Source organism: Pseudophryne corroboree, chromosome 9 (assembly GCF_028390025.1).
Source record: "Pseudophryne corroboree isolate aPseCor3 chromosome 9, aPseCor3.hap2, whole genome shotgun sequence".
Taxonomy (NCBI): Eukaryota; Metazoa; Chordata; class Amphibia; order Anura; family Myobatrachidae; genus Pseudophryne; species Pseudophryne corroboree.
Window position 1 is genome coordinate 425,383,775 of NC_086452.1, and position 15,689 is coordinate 425,399,463.

Consider the following 15,689-nt stretch of genomic DNA (forward strand, 5'->3'; position numbering starts at 1 on the left):
CTCTATGTTAGGGGCCCCCTTGTTTGAATCGCCCCGGGCTCCCCATAGCCTTAAGCCGGCTCTGGATAGTGGGTATCGGTACGAGTGTGTCGACATGTCTGAGGCTGAATGCTCTTCCCAGGAGGAGGCTGGAGTGGGGATAGAACAGAGTGGGGGTGTGAATCTGTCGGCACCGCCGACTGCTGATTGGGTAAATATGTGGAGTGTCTTGAATGCAAATGTGGCTTTATTAAATAAGAAATTGGATAAATCTGAGGCTCAGAACCAAACATGGAGACAATCCATAGAAGATGCTTTTTCCCAAACGCAGACTCCCTCAGGGTCACAGAAATGGTCGTTTACCCAAATAGCAGACACAGATACCGACACGGATTCGGATTCCAGTGTCGACTATGGTGATGCCAGGTTGAATCCTAAACTGGCTTAGAGCATTCAGTACATGATTGTGGCAATAAAAGGCGTGTTACATATCACAAAAGACCCTGCTGTTCCTGAGACAAGGGTCTGTATGTTTAAAGGAAAAAAACCTGAGGTAACCTTTCCTCCCTCGCATGAACTGAACACTCTTTTTGAAAAGGCTTGGGAAATTCCTGACAAAAAGTTGCTGATTCCCAAGAGAATTATTATGGCATATCCGTTCCCCTCTGAGGATAGGGAAAAGTGGGAGTCAACCCCCAATGTGGACAAGGCTCTAGCACGGCTGTCCAAGAAGGTGGCGCTTCCGTCCCTGACACGGCGGCCCTAAAGGATCCTGCGGATCGTAAGCAGGAAACTACTTTGAAATCTATTTATGTCACTACGGGTACGCTGCTCAGACCTACCGTGGCATCGGCATGGGTGAGTAGTGCAATTGAAAAATGGGCATATAACTTATCATCTGAATTGGACACCCTGGATAGGGATAGCATTCTTTTGACACTGGGTCATATCAGGGATGCTGCAGTCTATCTAAAGGAAGCTGCGAGAGATATTGGCCTCTTGGGATCAAGGGCCAATGCCATGGCAATCTCGGCTAGGAGAGCATTATGGACTCATCAATGGAATGGTGATGCTGACTCTAAGAAGGCTATGGAGTCTCTGCCGTATAAAGGTGGTGTTTTGTTTGGTAAGGGCCTCGCGGACCTGGTATCTGCAGCTACCGCGGGTAAGTCATCTTTTCTACCGTATGTCCCTGCACAACAAAAGAAAACGCCTCTTTATCAGACGCAGCCCTTTCGGTCTAAAAAATTCAAAAAAGGACGAGGGTCCTCCTTCCTTGCTGCTAGAGGAAGGGGAAGGGGGAAAAGTCGCCGGCTGTGGCAAGCTCCCAAAAGCAGAAGTCCTTCCCGGCTTCTACCAAATCCACCACATGACGCTGGGGCTCCACTGCTGGAATCCGCACCGGTGGGGGCACGTCTTCAACTCGCTGCGATACAAAAGCTGTGTCTGCAACAAGTTATTGTCACGGTACCCCCGTCACAATGGGGAGAAGGCTTTTATTCAAGCCTGTTTGTGGTCCTGAAGCCGGATGGCTCTGTCAGACCGATTCTGAACTTAAAATCCCTCAATTTATATCTGAAAAGATTAAAATTCAAGATAAAATCTCTCCGAGCAGTGATCTCCAGTCTGGAAGGGGGGGACTTTATGGTGTCGGTCGACATAAAGGATGCCTACTTACATGTCCCAATATATCCTCCACATCAAACTTGTCTGAGGTTTGCTGTTCAGGATTGTCATTACCAATTTCAGACGTTGCCGTTTGGTCTTTCCACGGCTCCGAGGATTTTCACCAAAGTAATGGCGGAAATGATGGTGCTCCTGCGCAAGCAGGGTGTCACAATTATCCCGTACTTGGACGATCTCCTAATAAAGGCGAGATCAAAGGAGCAGTTACGAAGAAACGTTACGCTGTCCCTGACAGTCCTGCAACAACATGGTTGGCTCCTAAATTTGCCAAAGTCACAGTTGGTTCCGACAATACGGCTGTCATTCTTGGGCATGATCCTGGACACGGAACTGCAGAGAGTGTTTCTCCCAGTGGAAAAAGCTCTGGAAATCCAGAACATGGACAAGGGGATTCTGAAACCGGCAAGAGTGTTGATTCATCAATGCACTCGAGTGCTGGGGAAGATGGTGGCAGCCTACAAAGCCATTCTGATTGGCAGGTTCCATGCCAGGGTGTTTTCAGTGTTTCAGTGGGACCTGTTGGACAAGTGGTCCGGGTCTCACCTGCACATGCACCAGAAAATAAGCCTATCTTCCAGGACCAGAGTATCTCTCCTGTGGTGGCTCCAAAGTTCTCACCTCCTAGAGAGACGCAGGTTCGGGATCCAGGATTGGGTCCTGGTGACCACGGATGCAAGTCTCCGAGGCTGGGGAGCAGTCACACAGGGGGAGAATTTCCAGGGAAAATGGTCAAGCCTGGAAGCTTGTCTGCACATAAACTTTCTGGAATTAAGACCCATCTACAATGGCCTTCTACAAGCGGAACATCTTCTTCGCGGTCTGCCCGTCCTGATTCAGTCGGACAACATAACAGCAGTGGCGTACATAAACCGCCAGGGTGGAACAAAGAGCAGAGCGGCGATGGCTGGGCGGAAAAACATGCAAGCGCTGTCTCAGCGGTCTTCATTCCGGGCGTGGACAACTGGGAAGCAAACTTCCTCAACAGACACGATCTCCATCCAGGAGAGTGGGTCATTGGGGAATTCCTCAAATAGACATGATGGCGTCTCGCCTCAACAAGAAGCTTCATAGATATTGTTCCAGGTCGAGGGACCCTCAAGCCAGTGCAGTGGACGCCATGGTGACACCGTGGGTGTTTCAGTCGGTATATGTGTTCCCTCCACTTCCACTCATTCCAAAGGTGATAAGGATCATAAGAAGAACAAGGGTTCAGGCGATACTCATTGTTCCAGATTGGCCACGGAGGGCCTGGTATCCGGATCTTCAGGAATTACTCATAGGAGATCCCTGGCCTCTTCCTCTAAGAGAGGACCTGTTACAGCAAGGGCCGTGCGTGTTCCAAGACTTACCGCGGTTGCGTTTGACGGCAAATCCTAGCTCGAAAGGGTATTGCCGGTGAAGTCATCCCCACTCTACTTAAAGCTAGAAAGGAAGTAACGGCGAAGCATTATCACCGTATTTGGAGAAAATATGTGTCTTGGTGTGAATCCAAGAAGGCTCCTATGGAAGAATTTCAGCTGGGTCGTTTTCTCCAAATTTACAAGCAGGTGTGGATGCAGGCCTAAAGTTAGGCTCCATTAAAGTGCAGATTTTGGCCTTATCAGTTTTCTTTCAAAAAGAATTGGCCGCCCTTCCAGAGGTTCAGACTTTTGTGAAGGGAGTGCTGCACATCCAACCTCCATTTGTGCCACCAGCGGCACCATGGGACCTTAACGTGGTGTTGCAGTTTCTTATGTCATACTGGTTTGAACCTTTACGAAAGGTTGAGTTAAAATTTCTCACTTGGAAAGTGGTCATGCTTTTGGCCTTTTCGTCCGCAAGGTGGGTGTCGGAATTAGCTGCTTTGTCTCACAAGAGCCCCTATTTGATCTTCCATGTGGATAGAGCGGAATTGAGAACTCGTCAACAATTTCTGCCAAAGATGGTTTCTTCGTTTCACATAAACCAACCTATTGTGGTGCCTATGGCTACTGAAGCCTTGGCTGATTCAAAGTCTCTCTATGTAGTCAGAGCTTTAAAAATGTATGTAGCCAGAACGGCTTATATTAGGCAAACAGAGGCTCTGTTTATCCTGTATGCTCCCAACAAAATTGGGGCTCCTGCTTCTAAGCAGACTATTGCACGCTGGATCTGAAATACGATTCGGCATGCTCATTCTACGTCTGGATTGCCGATACCGAAGTCGGTGAAGGCCCATTCTACCAGGAAGGTGGACTCATCTTGGGCGGCTGCCCGAGGAGTCTCGGCGGTTCAACTTTGCTGAGCAGCTACTTGGTCGGGTTCAAACACTTTTGCTAAGTTCTGCAAGTTTGATACCCTGGCTGATGAGGACCTCATGTTTGCTCATTCGGTGCGGCAGAGTCGTCTGCACTCTCCCGCCCGGTCTGGAGCTTTGGTATAAACCCCATGGTCCTTTTGGAGTCCCCAGCATCCTCTAGGACGTATGAGAAAATAGGATTTTAATACCTACCGGTAAATCCTTTTCTCTTAGTCCGTAGAGGATGCTGGGTGCCAATCCCAGTGCGGACTCTATCTGCAGTACTTGTAAATAGTTATTGCTTATGTTACACAAAGGTTGTGTTTCAGTTATGTTCAGCCTGTTGCTGTTTTGGTTCATGCTGTTAACTTGTATTTTCTTAAATGCCATGTTGTACGGTGTGTTGTAGTGTGAGCTGGTGTGTATCTCACCCTTAGTTTAACAAAAATCCTTTTCCTCGAAATGTCCGTCTCCCTGGGCACAGTTCCCATCACTGAGGTCTGGAGGAGGGGCATAGAGGGAGGAGCCAGTTCACACCCATTTAAAGTCTTAAAGTGCCCATGTCTCCTGCGGATCCCGTCTATACCCCATGGTCCTTTTGGAGTCTCCAGCATCCTCTACGGACTAAGAGAAAAGGATTTACCGGTAGGTATTCAAATCCTATTATCAACAGAATCCCTCAACAAAAACAGAGTAGAATTCCGATGTGAGGCCGCCCACCCCATAAACCTTTTTTAAACTTTTGGATTAATTTAATTTAATTACATTTACATATCCTCATCTAACTTTTACTAAACATATTACTTTTACTTCCTGGCATTGGTCTGTGCTTTTTAATCATGTGTTTGTATTATTTGGACAGGGTTGATTAATTTTTATTGGCTTTAGCTACCACATAAAACTGTACTTTGGCCACAACTGTATCCACATCAGAGATGAGTAGTATCCCAGGGCAACAAAAATAAACAACTGTGCTTGATGATATACACTCATGGCTGAAAAGCAGAGATGAGACAGACATTTTAAAAAAGCAATGTAATTAGGTAAAGAGGAGTGTATTACAGAAAAAATTTATTGGATAAACATTTGTTCTGCTGTAAATTAGTCATGCTGATTACAAACAAAAAACCCACAAAACAATAATTGTATAACGTTGGATAAAAATGCAAACACAATAACTTTGCCATTAATTTAACACAAGTTAATGTACTGGAAAAATGCCGGTTTCTCACTTTGTTAATAAAGCAATAAAAACCTTATTCCACCTGTCCCCCTTTTGAGCCTTTTGGTTTCTTTTTGACTCTAATATTGGGGTAAATTTACTAAGGTGGGAGTTTTTTTTAGAACTGGTGAGGTTTCTGATCTGCTTAACATTTCTCTAGCTGCTTTTAGAAGATTATAGATAAAATGTGACTTGCTATGGGCAACATCACCTGTTTTAAAAATAACCTCCCTCCTTAGTAAATTTACCCCAAAAGACTGAAAGTATAGAGAAAGTCACATCACTAAAGAGTCAGTGCTCTCCCTGACATTAGCATATCCTCAAAAATTAGTAAGGTCAATTTTTTTTTTTTCAGGAACTATTTAAACAAAACAAAATAACAACAACAACTGTTTATTAACAGCACCAATTAAATCTAGCACATACATATTTAAATCTAGCATATAAATATACATCCTACACAGAAAATAGACTGCAATGGTTGGAGAGTAAATGCAAAAGAGGCGTGGCTTCTTATAAAAAGGTGTGGCTTTAAAAGAAAACAGACTTTCTATAAGAGCCATGAAACATGGTTTAGGCCAATCAGGTTGTGGCTTTGGTGGATATGGGAGTGGCCTTGTTGTGTGTCCATCTCACATTTATGTTATTTTATTACATTTATGTTATAGTTAATATATAATAAAAAAAATAATCTTTATCTTTCTTAGATTTCTGTATCAAATGCAGACAGTGCTCAAAGGTTATCACCCAATGGTCTAGTGTTTCTTCCTCTACTATGTACTATCACAGTAATTTCAAAGCCCGTACAAGTCACCATCTAATCTCTTCATCTCAAAAACATGAAAATAGAGGAATATTGCCTAAAAAAATGGATAAAGTCGGCTCAACAGAAAACAAATAATGTAAGAAAAAACATTCACAGTTAAAGCAAAGTTAAAGTATAATCTTTAGCGATTTGCATTTTTATGTTGGGGGGTGGTGTGTTCCTAAGTGTAGAAATATTTCAAGAATTGTTAAAAAAAAAAATCTAAAAGAGGAAACAAAGTGAAAGACTGTGAGTGAAGTGGTAGACTGATTTCTGGGGCTGGTCCAGAGGTGGACGCTGTTTCAATGTTTTTGCGGTTTGCCGATGGTTGGGAAACTGCACATGTGTTGGAGACGCAGTGTGCATGAGCCTCCACATAACTGTGAAGCTGGTCGCAGTAAACACTGTAAGTTGCAGTATGATGTACATGCTGCTGGCGTTTGAGGGCGGCAGAAGGGAGCTTGATGTTCGATGGGCTAGCTGATGTTCATGCTGTAGATCTGACGCTGCGTCTTCGGACACTTTAAGCGGATCTGGGAAGCTGGCAGTTGGCATCTGTTTACACAAGACGCCTCCTGCGGCTTTGGCATATTTTAGCACAGAAGCTATGTACAAAGACAATTCCACCTCTGAGTCAGGCCCTGTGATGGCTGGTAGAGGTTCAGAGACTAATGGATTTCTTATGTTCACCAGGGACTCCCGCATGCTGCTGTCAGTGAAAGATGACTTGGCAGTGCATTGGGGCATTGGCTGTGGTTATCGGCAGGGCCATCTTAATAGCAGCGTAGGTCCCTGGGCAAAGCAATGCACTTGGGCCCCTACCCATCCTCAATCGGTAGGGGTGGGGTATGCTATCAGCGGCAGCTTTGATGTCCCGCGGGTGGTAGGGGGTGTTCTGTCTTACGCTCACCATGAAGAACCTGGAGCAGTAATTTCTGCTAATTGCTCCTTTACTGCACAGATGGTGGGAGATGGGGCAGGAGGGAGAATGCTAAACTGTAGAAGGGGGCATTGGGCTGAATGAAGGGACCCTGGTACATGACTTCCATGGTGGTAGGGGGTGTTTAATATGTAGGGGAGGGGTGGATAGTAGAGTGGACTTAATATTCATAATTTTCCAGTGGGAGGGCAGCTTGCTTGACTGTAGATTTCTTCATTTCCCCGGAAATAGAGTTCTTAGCTTTCAATGGTATAAAAAACTAGAGAGTTCCACCTTTCAGCAGGTATTTGGGACTTGGGGATCAGACTTTAGGAGCTGCCTGGAGCAATCCACAGACGAAAATATAAAACTGCATACGTGTGGAGCTGGAGCAGGGACCAGTTTCTGGAAGGCTGATATCTCTGGTTCTGGGCACAGTGGAGACAAGGTGCCAGTGTCCACCAAAAGGGGCGAGTCCCAGAACCTGAGATATCTGGCTATGAAGAGCAATTGACAGGCTCTGATGTGGACCACTGCTTTGAAGTCAGATAACTCCGGTTCCATAGTGCCGATTTAAAAAATTCGGTACCCCTGGAAAAAGGTGACCCTCGGCTATCAGCCTAGGGCCCTTATACTCTTGGGGCCCTTGGGCAAGTGCCCATTGAGTGCATACGAAAAGACGACCCTGGTTGTCGGATGGTGGCTGTAACTCTGCACATGTGAAACAGAGGCCATCAATGGTTCAGTCTTCAGAATGTAAGCTTTCACGTGCAGGGCCCTCTTCCTCATGTGCCTTTCCATCTCTTACTTAACCTATCTTCTTTTCAATACTTCCTTTGATGGCACCAAATCCCTTGGTTTTTGCCACCCTGATACTTATTTCAGTGCTGTTTACTGAAGCTATGTTTATATACCCTGTACTTGTCCTATATTGTATTGAATAGTAAGTCACTGCCTTCATGTTTTGCTTATTTGTTTACTATGTATTGGATGCTGCGGATCCCATGTGGCACAATATAAATAAAGGATAATAATAATAATAATTGATGGGTTCCTCCCAATAGATAAAATAAAACCACTGACTATCAATGGTTAACTTATTGATAGTCGTCCCTAGTGGGGCTGCAGGAAAATGCTACCCCCATACCTAACCTTCCTGGAGGCAGAAGATCTAAGGTCCGCAAGTCTGACTCATATCGTAGGTTGCATTATTTTAGATGGGGTTGGTGCTTTAGGGGAACACTCTCTGTGTAGGTGGTATGTTCTCCTGCTGTTTGTATGGGTACCTCTGGGTGTCCCAGTTTCCTCCCATAGTACAAAAGCATACTGGTATTTTAAAGATTAGGGAGTATAACCGGAGCCATTTCATGCGGCGGGCGAGGTGTACATTCGCACGGGGAACCCGCCACGGCTCTAGGTAGCTCAGTTTGCTGCTCACCCTCCTCCCCGTCATTACCACTCCGCTCGTGGAATGACGCGTTTGCGTCGTGATGTCACGATGCAAATGCGTCATTACACGAAATTCTGCCCCCGAGCAGAGTACTGATGACGGGAAGGAGGGGGAACCGCCCGGGAAGCCTGCCAGCAAGCTAGGAGGAGGCAGAGGCGGGCCGGCATGGACCAAAGAGCGGGAAGTGGGAGGACCACTGCAAACGTAAGGATAACTTTCTCTTTCTCTCTCTCTCTCACTCTCTTTCTTTGTAGAAGGGTACTCTGACTGCCGTAATGTGTAAAATGGGGACACTTGCCTGCCGTAATGTGGGAAATGGGGACTCTTGCCTGCCGTATTGTGTAAAATGGGGACTCTTGCCTGCCGTAATGTGTAAAATAGGGACACTTGCCTGCCGTAATGTGTAAAATGAGGACTCATGCCTGCCGTAATGTGTAAAATGAGGACTCTTGCCTGCCGTAATGTGTAAAATGGGGACTCTTGCCTGCCGTAATGTGTAAAATGGGGACTCTTGCCTGCCGTAATGTGTAAAATGGGGACTCTTGCCTGCCGTAATGTGTAAAATGGGGACACTTGCCTGCCGTAATGTGTAAAATGATGACTGTTGCCTGCCGTAATGTGTAAAATGGGGACTCTTGCCTGCCGTAATGTGTAAAATGGGGACTCTTGCCTGCCGTAATGTGTAAAATGGGGACTCTTGCCTGCCGTAATGTGTAAAATGGGGACTCTTGCCTGCCGTAATGTGTAAAATGGGGACACTTGCCTGCCGTAATGTGTAAAATGATGACTGTTGCCTGCCGTAATGTGTAAAATGGGGACCCTTACGTGCCTTAATGTGTAAAATGAGGACTCTTGCCTGCCGTAATGTGTAAAATGGGGACTCTTGCCTGCCGTAATGTGTAAAATGGGGACACGTGCCTGCCGTAATGTGTAAAATCGGGACCCTTGCCTGTCGTAATGTGGAAAATGGGGACTCTTGCCTGCCTTAATGTGTAAAATGGGGACTCTTGCCTGCCGTAATGTATAAAATGAGGACTCTTGCCTGCCGTAATGTGTAAAATGGGGACACTTGCCTGCCGTAATGTGTAAAATGGGGACACTTGCCTGCCTTAATGTGTAAAATGGGGACACTTGCCTGCCGTAATGTGTAAAATGGGGACTCTTGCCTGCCGTAATGTGTAAAATGGGGACTCTTGCCTGCCGTAATGTGTCAAATGGGGACACTTGCCTGCCGTAATGTGTCAAATGGGGACACTTTCCTGCCGCAATTTGTAAAATGGGGACACTTGCCTACCATGCTGTGTAAAATTGGGACACTTGCCTGCCATAAAGTGTAAAATGGGGACAGTTGCGTGCTGTAATGTGTAAAATAGAGACTCTTGCCTGCCGTAATGTGTAAAATGGGGATTTAATCTATCAAGGGAATTGCAGTGTGTGGCATAATATGATGCAGGGGGTATTACTGTGTGGGGCTTAATATGGTAGAATTTCCCGCCCCCCCTGTGGTGGCCGTGATCTGTTGGTGCAGGGTTAAAAACTGGGGTGTAAGGTAGTCTTGCCACGCCTATTTTAATGATACCACGCCCATTTCAACATGGCCACGACCCCTTTTCAGGAGGGGGGTGGTGCATTTTTTTATGGCAATGGGGGAGGGAAGGGGCGCATTTTTAAATCTCGCCCTGGGAGCCAAATTGCCTAGAAACAGCCCTGAGTATAACAATGAAAAATGGAGGTTTGCCCACAGAAACAAAGTTGATATTTACCTAGTATAGTGATTAAATTGATAGCTAGATTGTGATCAGTTGCTAGGGGCAACACCTCTACTTTTACATGTTTAGAAGTTTTAGTAAATCTGCCCCGAGGACCCTAGTGTTTTTATACTGTGTGGTCGGGAGGTGGGGCAGTGACTGCCTGATATTAATGATTAGACATTCTCCGGAAAGTGCTGCATAACATGAAGATGATATACAGTATAAACAAGTGATCAAAATAAAAAATATTAATATTATTAATAATAATCATTTTATTGCCACTTAAGTTAAAACACAGCCTCAGTGAATGGGTATACAGGCTTCTGCGTACGTCACCACATATGAGATAGATAAGGGAATAGAATCACCTAACAGCAAATGAATAATATACAATACACCTTTAAAGGTCATATAAAAAATGTCTGCGCCGATCAGAAAACAGTAACCCTAAGGCTACCACCATCATATATGACGCAGGTTATCCCCAAAAGGAACAATGTGACCTTCTTATTATAAGGTTTACCAACAAGGTGCAGGACTGAGTGGCAATGACACTGAGACACTTTGCCTTGGCCACTGGTGGAATCTGAGTTTTCACTATTCGAAGGCACTAAGCCTCAGAGAGAGATAAAGTGGATGGAGATAATGGCCCTCATTCCGAGTTGATCGCTCGCTAGCTGCTTTTAGCAGCAGTGCACACGCTAGGCCGCCGCCCTCTGGGAGTGTATCTTAGCTTAGCAGAAGTGCGAACGAAAGGATCGCAGAACTGATTGTAAAAATTTTCATGCATTTTCTGAGCAGCTCCAGACCTACTCCTTCCTTGCGATCACCTCAGTCAGTTTAGTTCCTAATTTGACGTCACAAACACGCCCTGCATTCGGCCAGCCACTCCCTCGTTTCCTCAGACACGCCTGCGTTTTTTAGCACACTCCCTGAAAACGGCCAGTTACCACCCAGAAACACCCACTTCCTGTCAATCACTCACTGATCAACAGAGCGACAGAAAAGCGTTGCTCGACCTTGTGTAAAACTGCATAGTTGTGTGTGAAAGTACTTCACGCGTGCATACTGCGGCCCGTACGCATGCGCAGAAATGCCGCTTTTTCACCTAATCGCCGCGCTGCGACCGAAAGCAGCTAGCGATCAACTCGGAATGAGGGCCACAGTTCCAGCCAATCGGCTCCTAACTGCCATGTTACAGGCTGTTTGAAAAATGACACTTAAGAGCTGGTTGGTTGATACTTTATCTCCATCCACTTTATCTCTCTCAAAGGCTTAGTACTAGGGCCATAGCCAGAACTTTGTGGGCCGCACAGCAACATTTTGAAGTGGCCCCTGTCCCGATGCTTCTAGAGCAGGGGTGGGGAACGTCCGGCCCGCGGGCCATATAAGGCCCGCACTGCCTCTTCATCCGGCCCGGCGGCCAGTCCTGCTGTACCCATAGTGGTGTTAGAAGCTGGAGGGACGCTTATTGCCCGACCTGTGCTCCGGCCCCTGCAGGAGCCGTGGCCCGTGTAATGCAGACACTAGTGCAATATGCAATGATGGCCAGCGCCATATAGTCACGGGAACACAGCGTCACAGCCTCGCCGCGCACACAGTATAACTGTACAGCTGATCCGCATGTAGCAGGAGTGCTGCTGCCAGTCCCTGTGTATGTGTGAGAGCTGTGCAGCCCCGGCTCTCCTGTGCACACCCCCCTCAGGGACTCCCTCCGCTCACTCAGTGTGACGTCCATGAGAGAGACGTGCTGTGCGGGGGAGAGGAGGAGTGGGAGCCGGGCTGCGTTGGAGGAACACTTGCTGTGTGAGTGGGGAAGTACCACATGCCTCATAGTACTATTAGGGAGCCGCTGTGTGGGAGATGATGATACAGCTGCCCTTCCCCCCTGTACCCGCAGCTGATGCCGTCGGCATATCACCCTCATGTGAGGATGAATACAGTGTGTGTCACTTCACCGGATTGCAGCCACTGCTATGTGAGAGGAGGAAAGCGCAGTGCATCTCCTGCCCCTCAATGTGCTCAGTGATATCCGCCTGTCTCCGGCGGCGGGGTGAATTTAATTGGTTTTGTAGCCAATCAGAGCTCGTGGACCAGCCGCCCCGGCTCCTAATTGGCTACCGGTCCGTCAGCTCTGATTTGCTAATGAACCGGTGCCTCATTTGAGATACTCGCCGCTGGTGACTGGACTTCACTGAGCATTGAGGGTCAGGAGAGGCGCTGTGCTCTCCTCCCCTCACATAGCAGCAACAACAGAGGCAGCGGTGAGCAGCAGGGGGGGTGGCGCTCTTGGGCAATGTGTATCTGGCACTGTGGGGTAATGTGTATCTGGCACTGTGGGGCAATGTGTATCGGGCAATGTGTATCTGGAACTGTGCGGCAATGTATATCTGACACTGTGGGGCAATGTGTATCTGGCACTGTGGGGGCATATGTGTATCTTGCACTGGGGCATACGTGTATCTGGCACTGTGGGGCACATGTGTATCTGGCACTGTGGGAGTGTATCTGGTTATGTGGGGGCATATATGGCCCTTATGTATCTGGCACTGTGGGGCATTTGTATATTTGGCACTGTGGGGCATTTGTGTATCTGGCACTGTGTGTTTTTTTGTGTGTGAAGCAACGCTACTAGGCGGCATAACTACAGGGGTCACAGCTACTGGGGCATAACTACAGAGGGTAAAACCTACTGGGGGTATATCTACTGGGGGCATATCTACAGAGGGGAAAACCTACTGGGGGCATATCTACAGAGGGGAAAACCTACTGGGGCATAACTACAGAGGGGAAAACCTACTGGGGCATAACTACAGGGGGCATAACTAGAAGGGGGATATCTACTGAGTGGGGGCACAACTACTGGGGGTATAACTTCTGGGGTGTGTAGCATAATGTGTAATGGGCATTTACGGTGTGTGGCATAATGTGTAATGGGCATTAGTCACTGCCGCCTGTTCATTCCCGCTGCCACCTCCTGCCGAGCACCCACCAGCAAAAACATAAATCAGCACTTATGGATGGGGGATACTAGTTACCCAGACCTGGGCTTGCCTGGAGGGGGAGGTTGGAGTCAACCATGGAGGCGGAGCAATGCCCCCTCTCAGCAATCATTTTCTGAGTGGCCACATCCCGTCTCTAGCACCAGGGCCCACAATATGTCTGCGCGACCCTGTATTTGTCTCACACAAATATCTATGTGATTTATTTTTTTACAATTCTGTTATTTTGATGAAGTAAAAGGTTTGACAACAAACTTCTTGGACTTTGATATACTGACATACATAACATATACAGACCAATAAGTGTCATGGGAAGAAGGAAGAAGTGACATATTGTAAAATTGAATGGTGTGGTCATGTCATGTCTGTTGTAAAATTTTATAACGAGTTATAATTTACCTGTAATAAATGGAAGTGCAGATTGAAACGCCACACTATAATGGTTTTAGTGTAAGTTTCAGGAGGGATCTTTATAGTCAAATTAGATCTATTTCTTAACCTAGAAAACCTGTTTGTCAGGAAAATACCACAAACAAATGACCTTTTGCTATCACAATATTCCTATTGTGTGTTTCTCCGTGCATGTTATACTAATCCAAACTGCATGGTTGTGTTCTGTTTCCTTTACTCCTTCCATCTTTTCACACTTCCTCTCTCCACAGTCATTATTCCTTATGGGCCTGTTACACATGCAAAAACACTAGTCTCCACGTGCATTATGTAACAGAACCATTTATTCTTAGGGGTCTAATGTGGCCATAGTATCCTGCAAACTCAGAAAACAGAAGTTCGCTTGCGGGAACAGTTCCCAAAAGCAAACGTTAGGGATGGCTTTTTTTTGTTTTTTGGCCGATGTAGAATACTTTTGCCATCGATGGGGGAGAACCAGATGTTTTCCCTTCATAGATGGCATAGCATAACCAATTATTTTTATTTCTAGTTTTCACTAGGTGTCGGGACACAGAACATAGCCCAGCCCCTGACACCTGTAAAGTCACGCCCACTGGATCCTGATTGGCCCACGGCTCGCTCAATACTAAAGTAGGGGGTGACCATTGATGGATGAAACCATCTATGATTTCCTTACAGATGGTTTCCCACCATCGAGGTTATCCATCAATGGTACCATTGATGGTAACCATCATAGGATAACCCATCGATGGCCATCCCTAGCACACGTTTTCCTATTAGAAAGACTACCGGAGAGCACAGAAGGAGCGTACGGATTTCATTGCCTGGCTGTGTAAACTTCCCTGCTAGTAATTACACTGAGGGCCAGATTAACAAAGCGGGCAGATGGGATAAGAGCCTCAGGCCTTCACATAAAAATAGGCCCATCTTTATGACAGCATGAAGATGATCAGCCACCAGCTGGCAACGCAATTGTATTAAAATTGTAATTCTATTTTTCCAGCACCCGTTGCTCCATTCCAGCACCAGCTGCTGATCTCTACGGCGCCTCCCTCCTCAGTGTGCGATGGGTGTTGAGCCCTTTAGGGCCACCGGGCTTTTTCTTTATATTTAGAGAAAGTAGAGGGCACTCACCATTACCAACAGTAGCAAAAGGTTCAGTAGTTTAATAGTTACTGCCACCAGAATTAAAAAAAAATGTCCAATGTTTCGGTTCCATTGTGGTGAGTAAGAGCATACTAGAGCCAAACCTGCCTACTCTCCCGGAAGCTGCAGGAGGCTCCCGTTTTTTTGGGTAGCCCCCTGCACCCCCGGAAGAGTAGGCAAGTCTCCCGCATCCTAGTGATGCGGGCAGGATGGAGAGAAACTCTCCTGAGATTGCGGGTCGGTGGAGTGGCGAAGGGGTTAAAATGACGTGAATCGCATCATTTTAGCCCCGCCCCTTTCCCGCAGACCTGCGAATCGCAGCGTTTTCCGGATGTGGGGGGGGGGGGGACTTGATGATGTCACAGCCCGCCCCCGTTCCCTGAAGTCTCCTGCAGCGTCTACTCTCCGGGCTTCTCCCAGAGAGAAGACATTAAAAGTAGGTAAGTATGCTAGAGCACACGTGGGAAGGTTACAGATAAATAATCTAAAACCTCATCAAGTTAAATAGAAAGCAAATGTAATTTACCAGGTGAAGATGATAATGCATGCTCACCTCGAGTGCAGCTACATTGGAACACACGCCATAACATGTAAAGGAATTACCTCCTCATTAAGCCATATATATTCAGAGAGCCAATCACACAGCTGCACAAATCGTGGATAGCAGAGAGGCGTTTATCAGCCGCATGACATCAGCTGGTGGCATGATGACATCACAAAACTTTCCATATTGGCAGGCCACAGTCATAGGTACTCGGGAGGACCAGGCATAACCTAGTTTCTTCAAAACCAACTTTATCATTGGGAAAAAAAAAAGTTTAATATTCAAAGCACCCTGCTTGCACACCTCTAGCTATGTGCTTACCAGGGACGTGCGGTGGGGTAAATAGCTTAGAAGGCATTGGCCGAGCACCAGAGCCAGATTTACACGCAATATATGAGCCAAAGGGTACATCTGGGCATTATACACAGTTGCAGCAGTATAAACTCCTGGAAATTTGGTGAGTTTTGATCAGAGATGTGCTGAAAAGATAGCCAGGTGAGGCACTGTGTAGGTGGCG